Source organism: Salvelinus namaycush, chromosome 13, assembly GCF_016432855.1.
Source record: "Salvelinus namaycush isolate Seneca chromosome 13, SaNama_1.0, whole genome shotgun sequence".
In the NCBI taxonomy this organism is placed as follows: domain Eukaryota; kingdom Metazoa; phylum Chordata; class Actinopteri; order Salmoniformes; family Salmonidae; genus Salvelinus; species Salvelinus namaycush.
In genome coordinates, this window is record NC_052319.1 from 26,008,389 (window position 1) to 26,025,785 (window position 17,397).

The 17,397-nt window shown below is 43.5% G+C and overlaps 1 pseudogene; it reads right to left on the reverse strand.

The window, feature by feature from the left end:
- Positions 1 to 5,340: 5,340 nt before the first annotated feature.
- LOC120058054 overlaps positions 5,341 to 17,397 on the reverse strand; it is a 45,719-nt pseudogene continuing 33,662 nt past the window's right edge.

Sequence of the window (17,397 nt, forward strand, 5' to 3'; positions counted from 1 at the left end):
GATTTAATTTTGGATTGGAGATGCTTAATGTGAGTTTGGAAGGAGAGTTTACAGTCTAACCAGACACCTAGGTATTTGTATTTGTCCACATATTCTAAATCAGATCCGTCCAGAGAAGTGATGCTGGATGGGCGGGCAGGTGCGGGCAGCGATCGGTTGAAAATCATGCATTTAGTTTTACTTGCATTTAAGAGCAGTTAGAGGCCACGGAAGGAGAGTTGTATGGCATTGAAGCTCATCTGGAGGTTAGTTAACAGTGTCCAAAGACGGGCCAGAGATATACAGAATGGTGTCGTCTGCGTAGAGGTGGATCAAAGAATCACCAGCAGCAAGAGCGATGTATATCATTGATGTATACAGAGAAGAGAGTCGGCCCGAGAAGTGAATGTTGTGATTGACAGAGTCGAAAGCCTTAGCCAGGTCGATAAATACGGCTGCAAAGTAATGTCTCTTATCGATGGCGGTTATGATGTCGTTTAGAACCTTGAGCGTGGCTGAGGTGCACCCATGACCAGCTCTGAAACCAGATTGCATATCGGAGAAGGTACGGTGGGATTCGAAATGGTCGGTAATCTGTTTGTTGACTTGGCTTTCGAAGACCTTAGAAAAGGCAGGGTAGAATAGATATAGGTCTGTAGCAGTTTGGGTCTAGAGTGTCTCCCCCTGTGAAGAGGGGGATGACCGCGGCAGCTTTCCAATCTATGGGAATCTCAGACGATATGAAAGAGAGGTTGAACAGGCTAGTAATAGGGGTTGCAACCATTGACAGATAATTTTAGAAAGAGAGGGTCCAGATTGTCTAGCCAGGCTGATTTGTAGGGGACCAGATTTTGCAGCTCTTTCAGAACATCAGCTATCTGGATTTGGGTGAAGGAGAAGTGGGGGAGGTTTGGGCAAGTTGCTGTGGGGAGCACAGGGCTGTTGACTGGGGTAGGGGTAGCCAGGTGGAAAGCATGGCCAGCCGTAGAGAAATGCTTATTGAAATTCTCAATTATTGTGGATTTATCGGTGGTAACAGTGTTTCCTAGCCTCAGTGCAGTGGGCAGCTGGGAGGAGGTGTTCTTATTCTCCATGGACTTTACAGTGTCCCAGAACTTTTTTGAGTTTGTGCTACAGGATGCAAATTTCTGCTTGAAAAAGCTAGCCTTAGCTTTCCTAACTGCCTGTGTATATCTGTTCCTAACTTCCCTGAAAAGTTGCATATCATGGGGGCTGTTCGATGCTAATGCAGAACGCCACAGGATGTTTTTGTGCTGGTCAAGGGCAGTCAAGTCTGGAGAGAACCAAGGGCTATATCTGTCCCTGGTTCTACATTTTTTGAATGGGGCATGCTTATTTAAGATGGTGAGGAAGGCACTTTTAAAGAATAACCAGGCATCCTCTACTGACGGGATGAGGTCAATATCCTTCCAGGATACCTGATTAGAAAGGCCTGCTCGCTGAAGTGTTTTAGGGAGCGTTTAACAGTGATGAGGGGTGGTCGTTTGACCGCAGACCCATTACGGATGCAGGCAATGAGGCAGTGATCACTGAGATCTTGGTTGAAAACAGCAGAGGTGTATTTGGAGGGAAAGTTGGTTAGGATGATATCTATGAGGGTGCCCGTGTTTACGGATTTGGGGTTGTACCTGGTGGGTTCATTGATAATTTGTGTGAGATTGAGGGCATCAAGCTTAGATTGTAGGATGGCCGTGGACGTAGCAGGGCTTGCAAACTATTACGGACTACAAAGGGAAACCCAGTCGTGAGCTGCCCAGTGACACGAGCCTACCAGACAAGCTAAATGCCTTTCATGCTTGCTTTGAGGCAAGCAACACTGAAGCATGCATGAGAGCACCAGCTGTTCCGGTCGACTGTGATCACACTCTCCGTAGCCGACGTGAGCAAAACCTTTAAACAGGTCAACATTCACAAGTCCTGAATACCAGGACATGTACTCAAAGCATGCGCGGACCAACTGACAAGTGTCTTCACTGACATTTTCAACCTCTCCCTGACCGAGTCTGTAATACCAACATGTTTCAAGCAGACCACCATAGTCCCTGTGCCCAAGAAAGCAAAGGTAACCTGCCTTAATGACTACCGCCCGTAACACTCACGTCAGTAGCCACGAAATGCTTTGAAAGGCTGGTCATGGCTCACAATCACCATCATCCCGGAAACCCTAGACCAACTCCTAGTCGCATACCGCCCTAACAAATCCACAGATGACGCAATCTCAATCGCGCTCTACACTGCCCTTTCCCACCTGGACAAAAGGAACACCTACAGTTGAAGTCGGAAGTTTACATACTCCTTAGCCAAATACATTTAAACTCAGTTTTTCACAATTCCTGACATTTAATCTGAGTAAATATTCCCTGTCTTAGGTCAGTTAGGATCACCACTTTATTTTAAGAATGTGAAATGTCAGAATAATAGTAGAGAGAAGGATTTATTTCAGCTTTTATTTCTTTCATCACATTCCCAGTGGGTCAGAAGTTTACATACACTCAATTAATATTTGGTAGCATTGCCTTTAAATTGTTGAACTTGGGTCAAACATTTCAGGTAGCCTTCCACAAGCTTCCCACAATAAGTTGGGTGAATTTTGGCATATTCCTCCTGACAGAGCTGGTGTAACTGAGTCAGGTTTGTAGGCCTCCTTGCTCGCACACACTTTTTCAGTTCTGCCCACAAATTAATGGGCTTGAGGTCAGGGCTTTGTGATGGCCACTCCAATACCTTGACTTTGTTGTCCTTAAGTCATTTTGCCACAACTTTGGAAGTATGCTTGGGGTCATTGTCCATTTGGAAGACCCATTTGCGACCAAGCTTTAACTTCCTGACTGATGTCTTGAGATGTTGCTTCAATATATCCAATATATTCATCAGACCAGAGGACATTTCTCCAAAACGTACAATCTTTGTCCCCACATGCAGTTGCAAACCGTAGTCTGGCATTTTTGGAGTAGTGGCTTCTTCCTTGCTGAGCGGCCTTTCAGGTTATGTCGATATAGGACTCGTTTTACTGTGGATATAGATACTTTTGTACCCGTTTCCTCCACCATCTTCACAAGGTCCTTTGCTCTTGTTCTGGGATTGATTTGCACTTTTCGCACCAAAGTACATTCATCTCTAGGAGACAGACAGTCTCCTTCCTGAGCTGTATGACGGCTGTGTGGTCCCATGGTGTTTATACTTGCGTACTATTGTTTGTACAGATGAAAGTGGTGCCTTCAGGCGTTTGGAAATTGCTCCTAAGGATGAACCAGACTTGTGGAGGTCTACAATTTTTGTCTGTTTTCTTTTGATTTTCCCATGATGTCAAGTAAAGAGGCACTGAGTTTGAAGGTAGGCCTTGAAATACATCCACAGGTACACCTCCAATTGACTCAAATGATGTCAATTAGCCTATCAAAAGCTTCTAAAGCCATGACATAATTTTCTGGAATTTTCCAAGCTGTTTAAAATGCACAGTCAACTTAGTGTCTGGTAACTTCTGACCCACTGGAATTACATTGAATTATAAGTGAAATAATATGTCTGTAAACTATTGTTTGAAAAATTACTTGTCATGCACAACGTAGATGTCCTACCCGACTTGCCAAAACTATAGTTTGTTAACAAAATATTTGTGGAGTGGTTGAAAAAGGAGTTTTAATGACTCCAACCTAAGTGTATGTAAACTTCCAACTTCAACTGTATATGAGAATGCTGTTCTTTGACTACAGCTCAGCATTCAACACCATAGTGCCCACAAAGCTCATCACTAAGCTAAGGACCCTGGGACTAAACACCTCCCTCTGTAACTGGATTGTGGACTTCCTGACGGGCCGCCCCCAGGTGGTAAGGGTAAGCAACACATTTTCCCCGCTGATCCTCAACACGGGGGCCCCTCAACAGTGCGTGATAAGTCCCCTCCTGTACTCCCTGGTCACCCACGACTGCATGGCCAAGCACGACTCCAACACCATCATTACATTTGCTGATGACACAACAGTGGTCAAGCCTTATCACCGACAACAATGCGACAGCCTATAGGGAGGTGGTCAGAGACCTGGCATTGTGGTGCCAGGACAACAACCTCTCCCTCAATGTCAGCAAGACAAAAGGAGATGATCGTGGACTACAGTAAAAGGAGGACCGAACATGTTCCCATTCACATCGACAGGGCTGTAGTGGAGCGGGTCGAGAATTTCAAGTTCTTTGGTGTCCACATCACCAACAAACTATCATGATCCAAACACACCAAGACAGTTGTGAAGAGGGCACGACAACACCTTGTCCCCTCAGGACTGAAAAGACTTGGCATGGGTCCCCAGATCCTCAAAATGTTATTCAGCTGGACTATCGAGAGCATAATGAGTTACATCGCCGCCTGATATGGCAACTGCTCGGCATTCGACCGTAAGGCACTACGGAGGATAGTGCATACGGCCAAGCTTCCTGCCATCCAGGACCTATATACTAGGCGGTGTCAGAGGAAGGCCCAAAAAAATGGTCAAAGACTCCAGTCACCCAAGTCAGACTGTTCTCTCTGCGCGTGCACAGCAAATGGTACCGGCACGCCAATTCTAGGTCCAAAACGCCCCTTAACAGGTTCTACCCCCAAACCATAAGACGGCTGAGCAATTAATCAAATGGTCAAGCGAACTATTTACATACACCCCTCCCCCTTTGATTCTACACTGCTGCTACTCGCTTTTTATCTATGCATAGTCACTTTACCGCTACATACATGTACAAACTACCTTGACTAACCTGTACCCCCCACACATTGACTCTGTACCGGTACCCCGTCTATAGCCTCAGTATTGTTAATTTTTATTTAGTAAATATTTTCTTAACCGCATTGTTGGTTCAGGGCTTGCAAGTAAGCGTTTCACAGTGAGGCCTACGGTTGTATTCGGCACATGTGACAAATACAATTTGATATCTACCTCCCCCTGCACATTGTAAATATGGTACTGGAACAGACCCTGTATTTAGTATGCTTACTCACCTTTAAAAGTTCTTATTTTTAGTATTACATTGTTAGTAATTACTGAATTGTTGGGGTTAGAGCTAGCAAGAAAGGCCTTTCACTGTACTTGAAAGAAAGATCTTTCACTGTAAAACTTGAAACCTGAGCTAAGCTTAATACTAACACTGTTCTGCTGCCATCTAGTGGATACTTTGGAACTGATAGTCAAAATGCCATTTAACAAAAAAAATATGACATTTATTCCATACAAGGGTCGGTGCAAAACAACTTGAAAGGAAAAGAGAAGGATACCTCTTTGGAGTGTCTTAAAGGGGACACTATTAGCATTTAAGATCACAAGTTTCACATAAGTTATCAAACATCATCCAAGGATAGTATTTTAATTTTGAGTTGAAAATAAACTTTTGCAAGACTGCATCATCCCACAACTAACCAAATGATTCCCATCCACACTTCAAGGATGGCAAACCGTAACAGATAAATTAATGATGTGGAGGGTATTGGCAACATATTTCATGTTAATTGTTTTTAAGTGTACAGGGTTCCTTTTTCTAAACTGTTTAGAGGTTGCATACTGAACAATTAGGTTACTTTCAGCAGACAAACATACCAACACCACATGCAGTACAGTGTGGTCACTTCACAGAATGAATAAAACACTGTTCTCTACACTCAAACGGTTAAAGTTTAATCGACACGAGTTGGCAAGACCATTATAAACTGAAACTGCCATTTTGTGTCATAATAAATAAAATATATTGTCCCGAACCTACATCAGACAGTACATTCAGATACCAGGCAGGTCAGCACCTACCGTATAAACACATTCCACCTCCATAACTATTAAAACTTCCGACAGGACAGTGAGTCAGTCTTTCCTAATCATTGAGTCAGTTTAGAGAAATAAAAAACATGTTGTTTTGACAGACCGACAATACTGAGATAACGTCTTCTTTGCAAATGTTCTTTGGCAGTAAACCTCTGTTCTCAGAGTATGTTTGTTAAGTGTGTGTGGGTTTGACTGTTCTTGGTTCACATTTCCCTTAAGGAAAAGCATCTCAGTGAATCTCTCGAATAGACCCTCTTGAACTCACAATTCATCCTGCAGAAAGAAAGAAAAGTTCATAGTTAACATGCTATTCAAATATTACAACATGATCCATTTGGATTACATTTGCGGTGGTGAACCTTCACGAATATACTGCGACAAAGTCATGTTGAGAATATATGCTCATATTGCAGTTTGATACACTGAGCCAACACAATCCACAGTCACTTCAATCAGACTATTAGCAGTTGTCTTGGCTGAATTAGCTAAGCCAGTAAGTCCAGAGCCCAGAAGCCAAACTATCACTTAAAAGTCTATGCCAGAGAATAATATCACTCTGCTTGACTGCAAAAGGCAAGAGGTATCTACTAAGATTAAAAAGCAACATGGTGATCGCAGAGTTACTGAACCGCGTAAGAAGCTTACCTTGAAGTTGGCGGCCTTGCCATGTAACCATGGAGATAGCTGCTGGAGCCTCTGACGGAGGAGGTTGGTGATGTTTGTAGCATCCCGGGTGTTGACGTGCTCCCCTCCCTGGTCATGCTGGAGGACGGAGGGAGGGATGATAGAGGGACGGGTGGATAGAGGGATAGATGAAAGGATGAGGGAGGGATGGAGACAGAGAAGTTAGGGTACAGTGCTCTGAGGTATAGGTCTTCACTGGTCCAAACAGTTGGACCCATTCCGAAATGTACCTGGGGCTTTCCCACTTGGACCCAATATGCATAAATAAAAAAATGTAAATATAGGAGACCAGTTCCAAACAGACCAGAGGACAACTAGACCCGTTCAGGATAGACCTGGGATTGAGACCCGGTCCGATCAGAGTGAGACAAGCAGCAGAAAATTAATTGAAGCTACTTTACTAACTGGAGCTGGTCACGCGAGAGAGGTGCTGCTCTAGCAGGCAGTGGAGGGGCCAAACTGAGCAGTGATGGAGACAAGCAACCAATCAAGACGACTCGTGCTAAAGTAAACTAATAGCTGCCATAGCTAGGAAATGTATTATCAAACAGGATTAAGTAGTACCGTTTGTCTGCATCATACCGGGAGAAGCTAGTTAAGCTAAGTGAAGCTGCAGTGCATGCGCTTTCTCATCCTACAGTTACAAATAACTCCATTCAGAATATTAAGTTGCAGCCAACCTGTTGTCTCTTGCAGTGGAGGCTGCTGGGGTGGAGGACAGCTCATAATGGCTGGAATGGAGTCAATGGAATGGTATTAAACAAAGACGTGGTTTCCATGTGGTTGATACCACTCCATTGACTCCATTCCAGCCATTTTTATGAGTCGTCCTCCCCTCAGCAGCCTCCGCTGGTCTCTTGGTCATTGTAGCCTATCCTTCTCCTTTAACTTTTAATTCCATCTTCCATTGATTAGATAGCTCCTAACTTTTGCCACACATGGAGGCTCTGTGACTATAGCCTATTGCCGTATTGATGACTTATGATTGGCCAACAAGCAGCTACATGCGCCACGCTCCACTCTAGTGCAAGCAAGAGCAGTATAAATGATACAATTTCACTCTACTGCAGAAGTCTCGTTCGGATATGTACGGGCCCATCCGGACAAGTCAGTTAAAATTACAAATATCGAGACAATCATATCAGATCCAACACATAACCGTGGCATTATTTAGAATTCCTGAGCCGGACCTGCGCGGGTCCCAGATTGGGTCTCGGGTATTAGGGTACCGATTGGATCCATGAAGACCTCTACTCTGGGGGACTGACTGGGCCTCTCCAAAAATATTAAATGGTAAACAACTTTAGGAAAGAGGTCCTCGAACAAAATACGAGATAAAACAAGAATATCCTTCTACTGGAACTTCTGATACATAGTAATCAAATGTCTTTAACTTGTAGCTTGATTTCCAGTCTAACAAGAACAGGAAGATGTAAGAGAACAATACGCTGGTATGATGAAAACAAACTATCATTGCACAGTGTGTTCACTTTTCAATAACTTACCTGGATAAATAGCTAACACATAAAAAATAAATACAAATAAAATCAGGAGTCTCTTACCTTCTTGGTGCCCAGGTGTGGGTAGAATCGGACGCTGGGATAGGCTGTGATTCCAGCTGACTGACAGGTTTGATAGTGGGCCTGACAGTCTACTTTCCCTGCCCTCAAGCTTCCCGTCACCATCTTGACAAAGACAAAGTCTGCATTAGAAAACATTACCCTATTCCCTGTAGTGCTCTACTTTCGACCAGGGCCCATAGGGAGACGCAGCCAAAACCATTTCCATCCGATAACTCAAACCTCAACAAATAATGTCCAGATGTTTTTTCCCCAGTGGATATAAAGTGTATGAATTGCCTGCCTGGCTGGGCTGTGGGACAGTGGTTGTGCAGTGACAATTCAAATGACATTGTTAACAGGCATAACTGATGTGATTAATAAGGAGCATCCAGACGCTGCACTTGAGGAATTTATGAAATTGCTTCTTCCAATTATTGATAAACATGCACCTGTTAAGAAACTGACTGTTAGAACTGTTAAGGCTCCATAGATTGATGAGGAATTGAAGAACTATATGGTTGAAAGCGATTGGGCAAAAGGAGTGGCTAATAAGTTTGGCTGCACATCTGTCTGGCTGACTTACTGCAAATTGAGAAATGTGACTAAATTCAACAAAAAGAAGAAACTGTATTATGTAGCCAAGATCAATGACAAAGAATTATGGGAAAAACAAGAGCACTTTAAATGACATTATGGACAGAAAGACAAATTCAACTCAATCTTTCATCGAATCAGATGGCTTATTCATCACAAAACCATTTTAAGTTGCCAATTATTTAAATTATTTCTTCATTGGCAAAGATGAGCTAACTTAGGCAGGAAATGCCAAGAACGAACAGTGAGCTATCGTATTCATGCATTCAAAAAAAAAAGGGGGGAAAAAGCATTGCAAGTTTGAATTTTGTAAAAGTGTGGGAGAGGTGGAAATATTATTGTTATCGATCAATAATGACAAACATCCTGGCATTGACAACTTATATGGAAAGCTACTGAAGATGGTAGCTGACTATAGCCACTCCTATCTGGCATATCTTTAATCTGAGCCTAGAGGAAAGTCTGGCCTCAGGCCTGGAGGGAAGCCAAAGTAATTCTGCTACCCAAGAGTGGTCAGGTGGCCTTTACTGGTTCTAACAGCAGACCTATAAGCTTGCTGCCAGCTCTTAGCAAACTGTTGGAGAAAAAATAAATGTGTTTGACCAAAGAGAATTAAATTTGTAAACGAATTAACAGACTTTGAGCATGCTTATATAGAAGGGCACTCAACATGTACTGCATTGACACAAATGACTGATGATTGGTTGAAAGAAATTGATAAGAATATTGTGGGAGCTGTACTGTTAGATTTCAGTGCAGCCTTTGAAATTATTGATCGCAACCAATTGCTGGAAAAAAAAAAAAAACTTATCATGGATTCAGAGCTTTCTTTAATGGAAGCTTCTCTAAAGTCAAACATGTAAAGTGTGGTGTATTGCAGGGCAGCTCTCTAGGGCCTCTACTCTTTTCTATGTTTACCAGTGACCTGCCATTGGCATTAAACAAAGCATGTGTCCAGGTATGCTGATGATTCAACTATATACGCATCAGCAACCACAGCTAATGAAGTCACTGAAACCCTTAACAAAGAGTTGCAGTCTGTTTTGGAATGGGGGGTCAGTAATAAACTGGTCCAGAAAAATCATTCTATTTGGTACAAATCATTCCCTAAGTTCTAGACCTCAGTTGAAGCTGGTAATGAAGGGTGTGGCTGTTGAACAAGTTGAGGTGACTAAATTACTTGGCGTTACATTCGATTTAATCTGTTTTGACCATGACAATGGTTGTATAGGTGGGGATAGGTATGTCTGTAATGAAGAGATGCTCTGCTTTTTTGACACCACTCCAAAAAGCAAGTTGTTTTTTATTTATTTTCACCTTTATTTAACCAGGTAGGCTAGTTGAGAACAAGTTCTCATTTGCAACTGCGACCTGGCCAAGATAAAGCATAGCAATTCGACACATACAACACAGAGTTACACATGGGATAAACAAAACATAGTCAATAATACAGTAAAACAAAAGAAAACAAAACATCTATATACAGTGAGTGCAAATGAGGTAAGATACGGGAGTTAATGCAATAAATAGGCCACGGTGGCAAAGTAATTACAATATAGCAATTAAACACTGGAATGGTAGATGTGCAGAAGATGAATGTGCAAGTAGAGATACTGGGGTGCAAAGAAGCAAGATAAATAAATAAATACTGTATGGGGATGAGGTAGGTAGATAGATGGGCTGTTTACAGATGGGCTATGTACAGGTGCAGTGATCTGTGAGCTTCTCTGACAGCTGGTGCTTAAAGCTAGTGAGGGAGATATGAGTCTCCAGCTTCAGAGATTTTTGCAGTTTGTTCCAGTCATTGGCAGCAGAGAACTGGAAGGAAAGACAACCACAGGAAGAATTGGCTTTGGGGGTGACCAGTGAGATATACCTGCTGGAGCGCGTGCTACGAGTGGGTGCTGCTATGGTGACCAGTGAGCTGAGATAAGGCGGGGCTTTACCTAACAGAGACTTGTAGATAACCTGTAGCCAGTGGGTTTGGCGATGAGTATGAAGCGAGGGCCAACCAACGAGAGCGTACAGGTCGCAATGGTGGGTAGTGTATGGGGCTTTGGTGACAAAACAGATGGCACTGTGATAGACTGCATCCAGTTTGTAGAGTGTTGGAGGCTATTTTATAGATGACATCACCGAAGTCGAGGATCGGTAGGATGGTCAGTTTTACGAGAGTATGTTTGGCAGCACGAGTGTAGGATGCTTTGTTGCGATATAGGAAGCCAATTCTAGATTTAATTTTGGATTGGAGATGCTTAATGTGAGTTTACAGTCTAACCAGACACCTAGGTATTTGTAGTTGTCCACGTATTCTAAGTCAGAGCCGTCCAGAGTAGTGATGCTGGACGGGCGAGCAGTGATCGGTTGAATAGCATGCATTTAGTTTTACTTGCGTTTAAGAGCAGTTGGAGGCCACAGAAGGAGAGTTGTATGGCATTGAAGCTCGTCTGGAGGTTAGTTAACACAGTGTCCAAAGAGGGGCCATAAGTATACAGAATGGTGTCGTCTGCGTAGAGGTGTACCAGAGAATCACCAGCAGCAAGAGCAACATCATTGATGTATACAGAGAAGAGAGTCAGCCCGAGGATTGAACCCTGTGGCACCCCCATAGAGACTGCCAGAGGTCCGGACAACAGGCCCTCCGATTTGACACACTGAACTCTATCAGACAAGTAGTTGGTAATCCAGGCGAGGCAATCATTTGAGAAACCAAGGCTGTCGAGTCTGCCAATAAGAATGTGGTGATTGACAGAGTCGAAAGCCTTGGCCAGGTCGATGAATACGGCTGCACAGTAATGTCTCTTATCGATGGCAGTTATGATGTCGTTTAGGACCTTGAGCGTGGCTAAGGTGCACCCATGACCAGCTCTGAAACCAGATTGCATAGCGGAGAAGGTACGGTGGGATTTGAAATGGTCGGTAATCTGTTTGTTGACTTGGCTTTCGAAGACCTTAGAAAAACAGGGTAGGATAGATATAGGTCTGTAGCAGTTTGGGTCTAGAGTGTCACCCCCTTTGAAGAGGGGGATGACCGTGGCAGCTTTCCAATCTTTGTGAATCTCAGACGATACAAAAGAGAGGTTGAACAGGCTAGTAATAGGGGTTGCAACAATTTTGGCAGATCATTTTAGAAAGAGAGGGTCCAGATTGTCTAGCCCGGCTGATTTGTATGGGTCCAGATTTTGCAGCTCTTTCAGAACATCAGCTATCTGGATTTGGGTAAAGGAGAAATGGTGGGGGCTTTGGCGGGTTGCTGTGGAGGGTGCCGGGCAGTTGACCGGGGTAGGGGTAGCCAGGTGGAAAGCATGGCCAGCCGTAGAGAAATGCTTATTGAAATTCTCAATTATAGTGGATTTATCGGTGGTGACAGTGTTTCCTAGCCTCAGAGCAGTGGGCAGCTGGGAGGAGGTGCTCTTATTCTCCATGTACTTTACAGTGTCCCAGAACTTTTTTGAGTTAGTAGTACAGGATGCAAATTTCTGTTTGAAAAAGCTAGCCTTAGCTTTCCTAACTGCCTGTGTATATTTGTTCCTAACTTCCCTGAAAAGTTGCATATCACGGGGGCTATTTGATGCTAATGCAGAACGCCACAGGATGTTTTTGTGCTGGTCAAGGGCAGACAGGTCTGGAGTGAACCAAGGACTATATCTATCCCTAGTTCTACATTTTTTGAATGGGGCATGCTTATTTAAGATGGTGAGGAAGGCACTTTTAAAAAGAATAGCCAGGCATCATCTACTGACGGGATGAGGTCAGTGTCATTCCAGGATACCCCGGCCAGGTCAATTAGAAAGGCCTGCTCGCAGAACTGTTTTAGGGAGCGTTTGACAGTGATGAGGGGTGGTCGTTTGGTCGCAGACCCATTACGGATGCAGGCAATGAGGCAGTGATCGCTGAGATCTTGATTGAAAACAGCAGAGGTGTATTTGGAGGGCGAGTTAGGATGACATCTATGAGAGTGCCCGTGTTTACGGATTTGGAGTTGTACCTGGTAGGTTCATTGATAATTTGTGTGAGATTGAGGGCATCAAGCTTGGATTGTAGGATGGCCGCGGTGTTAAGCATGTCCCAGTTTAGGTCACCTAGCAGCACGAGCTCAGAAGATAGTTGTGCAGGCTCTAGTTTTGTATAATCTTGATTATTGTCCAGTCGTGTGGTCGAGTGCTGCAAGGAAAGACCTAGTTAAACTGCAGCTGGCCCAGAACAGAGCGCCACGTCTTGCTCTTCATTGTGGTCAGAGGGCTGATATAAATACTATGCATGCCAGTCTCTCTTGGCTAAGAGTTGAGGAGAAACTGACCGCATCACTTTTTATTATAAACACAAATGTGTTGAAAATCCCAAATTGTTTGCATAGTCAACTTACACAGCTGACACACACTTACCCTACCAGACATGCCACCAGGGGTCTTTCCACAGTCCCCAAATCCAGAACAAATTCAAGAAAGTGTACAGTATTATACAGAGACATTATTGCATGGAACTTTGTTCCATCTCATACTGCTCAAATAAACAGCAAACCTGGATAAAAAAAAAAACAGTGCCTTTGGAAAGTATTCAGACCCCTTTACTTTTTCTGCATTTTGTTATATTACAGCCTTATTCTAAAACACGCAATACCTCATTTTGACAAAGCAAAGTTTAGATTTTTTTGTGCAAATGTATTAAAAATAAAAACAGAAATACCTTATTTACATAAGTATTTAGACCCCTTGCTGAGACTCGTAATTGAGCTCAGGTCATCCTGTTTCCATTGATCATCCTTGAGATGTTTCTACAACTTGATTGGAGTCCACCTGTGGTAAATTCAATTGATTGAACATGATTTGGAAAGGCACACACACACCTGTCGATATAAGGTCCCACAGTTGACAGTGCATTAGAATAAGGCTGTAATATAACAAAATGCAGAAAAAGTAAAGGGGTCTGAATACTTTCCAAAGGCACTGTGCATTTAAAAAAAAGCAAATGTAGCCTACTTATCAATAAATACACACACCATCTAGCAAAAACCAAGCCATGTGGTCGAAGGAATTGTCCGTAGCGCTCCGAGACAGGATTGCGTCTTAGGCACAGATCTAGGGAGGGGTACCAAAACATTTCTGCAGCATTAAAGGTCCAAGAACACAGTGGCCTCAATCATTCTTAAAAACCACCAAAACTCTTCCTAGAGCTGGCTGCCCGGCCAAACGGCGCAATCAGGGAGGTGACCAAGCACCCGATGGTCACTCTGACAGAGCTCTAGAGTTCCTCTGTGGAGAAACTTTCAGAAGGACAACAATCTCTGCAGCACTCCACCAATTAGTCCTTTATGGTACCATGGCCAGATGGAAGCCCGCTTAGACCTTGCCAAAAGGCACCTTAAGACTCTCAGACCATGAGAAACAAGATGATCTGGTCTGATGAAACCAAGATTGACCTCTTTGGCCTGAATGCCAAGCATCATGTAAGGAGGAAACCTGGCACCATCCCTGACAATGCATCCGCCAAAACATGAAGCATGGTGGTGGCAGCATCATGCTGTGGGGATGTTTTTCAGCGGCAGAGACTGGGAGACTAGTCAGGATCGAGGCAAAGATGAACAGATCAAAGTGCAAAGAGAGATTATTGATGAAAACCTGCTCCAGAGCACTCAGGACCTCAGACTGGGGGCGAAGGTTCACCTTCCAATAGGACAACGACCCTAAGCACACAGCCAAGACGACGCAGGAGTGGCTTCGGGACAAGTCTCTGAATGTCCTTAAGTGGCCCAGCCAGAGCCCGGACTTGAACCGGATCGAACATCTCTGAAGAGACCTGAAAATAGCTGTGCAGCAATGCTCCCCATCCAACCTGACAGAGCTTGAGAGGATCTGCCGAGAAGAATGGGAGAATCTCCCCAAATACAGGTGTGCCAAGCTTGTAGCGTCATACCCATGAAGACTCAATGCTGTAATCACTGCCAAAGGTGCCTCAAAAGGACTGAGTAAGGGGTCCGAATACTTAGTGATATCATTTTTTTGTAATAAATTTGCAAAAATGTATAAAAAACTGTTTTTGCTTTTTCATTATGGGGTATTGTGTGCAAATTGATGAGGGACAAACAATTTAATCCATTTTATAATAAGACTAACGCAACAAAATGTGTAAAAAGTCAAGGGGTCTGAATACTTTCCAAAGACACTGCATGTAGTTCTGTCCTTGAGCTGTTCTTGTCTATTAATTTACTGTATAATGTCATGTTTCATGTAGACCACAGGAAGAGCAGCTGCTGTTTTTGCAACAGCTAATGGGGAACCTAAAAAAATACAAAAAAAGTGGATTATTGTTTAAACTAACGGCTATCAAACAATAAGCATCCAAACAAATAGTAAATAATGTGCCATTTGTGCACAAACAAAAACATTGCCACCTAGTGACTCAGACACTTCAGAACCATTACATTATTCAGAGCAGAGCCACACAAGGCACAAACTCCACTGTTACTGTTAAGCTGTTACCAGCCTAGCGCTGGAAGCACAGTATGAGTAGAGGCAGAAACAATAATTTCGCTCTAGCATGGAAAATACAGCCGCTTCACAAACACGAATAGGGGCTGTATTCATGAAGTGTCTCAGAGTAGATCAGTTTATCCATTTATATCATAATTAGCCTACATGGACAAGGGGGACCTGATCCTAAATCACCACTCCCTACTCGGACGCTTTATGAAAATGGGCCCAGAAAAAAAAGTGTTTGAGAGATGGTGGGAGTGGAGAGGATATCTTACCCGAGCGAGGACCTCGAACTCTGGGGCAAAGTGCTGGCATGGTCCACACCACGGAGTATATAAGTCCACCACCCAGTGATCCTTCCCTCCCATCACCTTGTTCCTGAAGTCATCTGGAGTCAGATCCACTGACGCTCTTGGAAGAGTGCTAAGACAAACAGACTGCATAAATTCCTTTGTTAAATACAAATCAGACACAAATATTCCTCTAATAATGATTGTTAAAAGGCTAGGACAGGCTAACATCAGAAACACACTGGAGAGAACATACCCCCTAGCCCAGACTTTGAGAGAGTGAGCATCTCGATGCCAGCCGTTGTAACTCCTGGTGAGAGAAATAAAAACAGCACTCATATTTACAACATAACTTAAGGTAAACTTTACAATATGTAAGCAACATGTAAACTTTAAAACATGAACACTTAATATAAAGTATACAGAATGTGACCTGTACAACATGTAAAGCCTACAGTGGTAGGCCTGATCACCAACAACGACGAGACGGCCTACAGGGAGGAGGTGAGGGCCCTCGGAGTGTGGTGTCAGGAAAATAACCTCGCACTCAACGTCAACAAAACAAAGGAGATGATTGTGGACTTCAGGAAACAGCAGAGGGAGCAGCCCCCAATCCACATCGACGGGCCAGTAGTGGAGAAGGTGGAAAGTTAAGTTCCTCGGCGTACACATCACGGACAAACGGAAATGGTCCACCCACACAGACAGCGTGGTGAAGAAGGTGCAACAGCGCCTCTAAAACCTCTGGAGGCTTAAGAAATTTGGCTTGTCACCAAAAACACTCAAACTTTTACAGATGAACAATTGACAGCATTCTGTCGGGTTGTATCACCGCCTGGTACGGCAACTGCTCCGCCCACAACCACAAGGCTCTCCAGAGGGTAGTGAGGTCTGCAAAACGCATCACCGGGGGCAAACTACCTGCCCTCCAGGACACCTACATCACCCAATGTCACAGGAAGGCCAAAAAGATAAATCAACGAAAAACAACCACCCGAGCTACGGCCTGTTCACCCCGCTATCATCCAGAAGGCGAGGTCAGTACAGGTGCATCAAAGCTGGGACCAAGAGACTGAAAGAAGCTGTTTATCTCAAGGCCATCAGACTGTTAAACAGCCATCACTAACATCATACTGACTGAAATCTCTAGCCACTTTAAAAATTAAAAATTGGATGTAATAAATGTATCACTAGTCACTTTAAATAGTGACACTTCATATAATGAGTAATGTAGGGTATGTAAACATCTCATATGTCCAGTTAAAGTCGTAAGTTTACATACTCCTTAGCCAAATACATTTAAACTCAGTTTCACAATTCCTGACATTTAATACTAGTAAAAAGTCCCTGTCTTAGGTCAGTTAGGATCACCACTTTATTTTAAGAATGTGAAATGTCAGAATAATAGTAGAGAGAATGATTTATTTCAGCTTTTATTTCTTTCATCACATTCCCAGTGGGTCAGAAGTTTACATACACTCAATTAGTATTTGCTAGCATTGCCTTTAAATTGTTTAACTTGGGTCAAACATTTCAGGTAGCCTTCCACAAGCTTCCCACAATAAGTTGGGTGAATTTTGGCCCATTCCTCCTGACAGAGCTGGTGTAACTGAGTCAGGTTTGTAGGCCTCCTTGCTCGCACACACTTTTTCAGTTCTGCCCACAAATTCATGGGCTTGAGGTCAGGGCTTTGTGATGGCCACTCCAATACCTTGACTTTGTTATCCTTAAGCCATTTTGCCACAACTTTGGAAGTATACTTGGGGTCATTGTCCATTTGGAAGACCCATTTGCGACCAAGCTTTAACTTCCTGACTGATGTCTTGAGATGTTGCTTCAATATATCCAATATATTCATCAGACCAGAGGACATTTCTCCAAAACGTACGATCTTTGTCCCCACATGCAGTTGCAAACCGTAGTCTGGCTTTTTTGTGGCGGTTTTGGAGCAGTGGCTTCTTCCTTGCTGAGCGGCCTTTCAGGTTATGTCAATATAGGA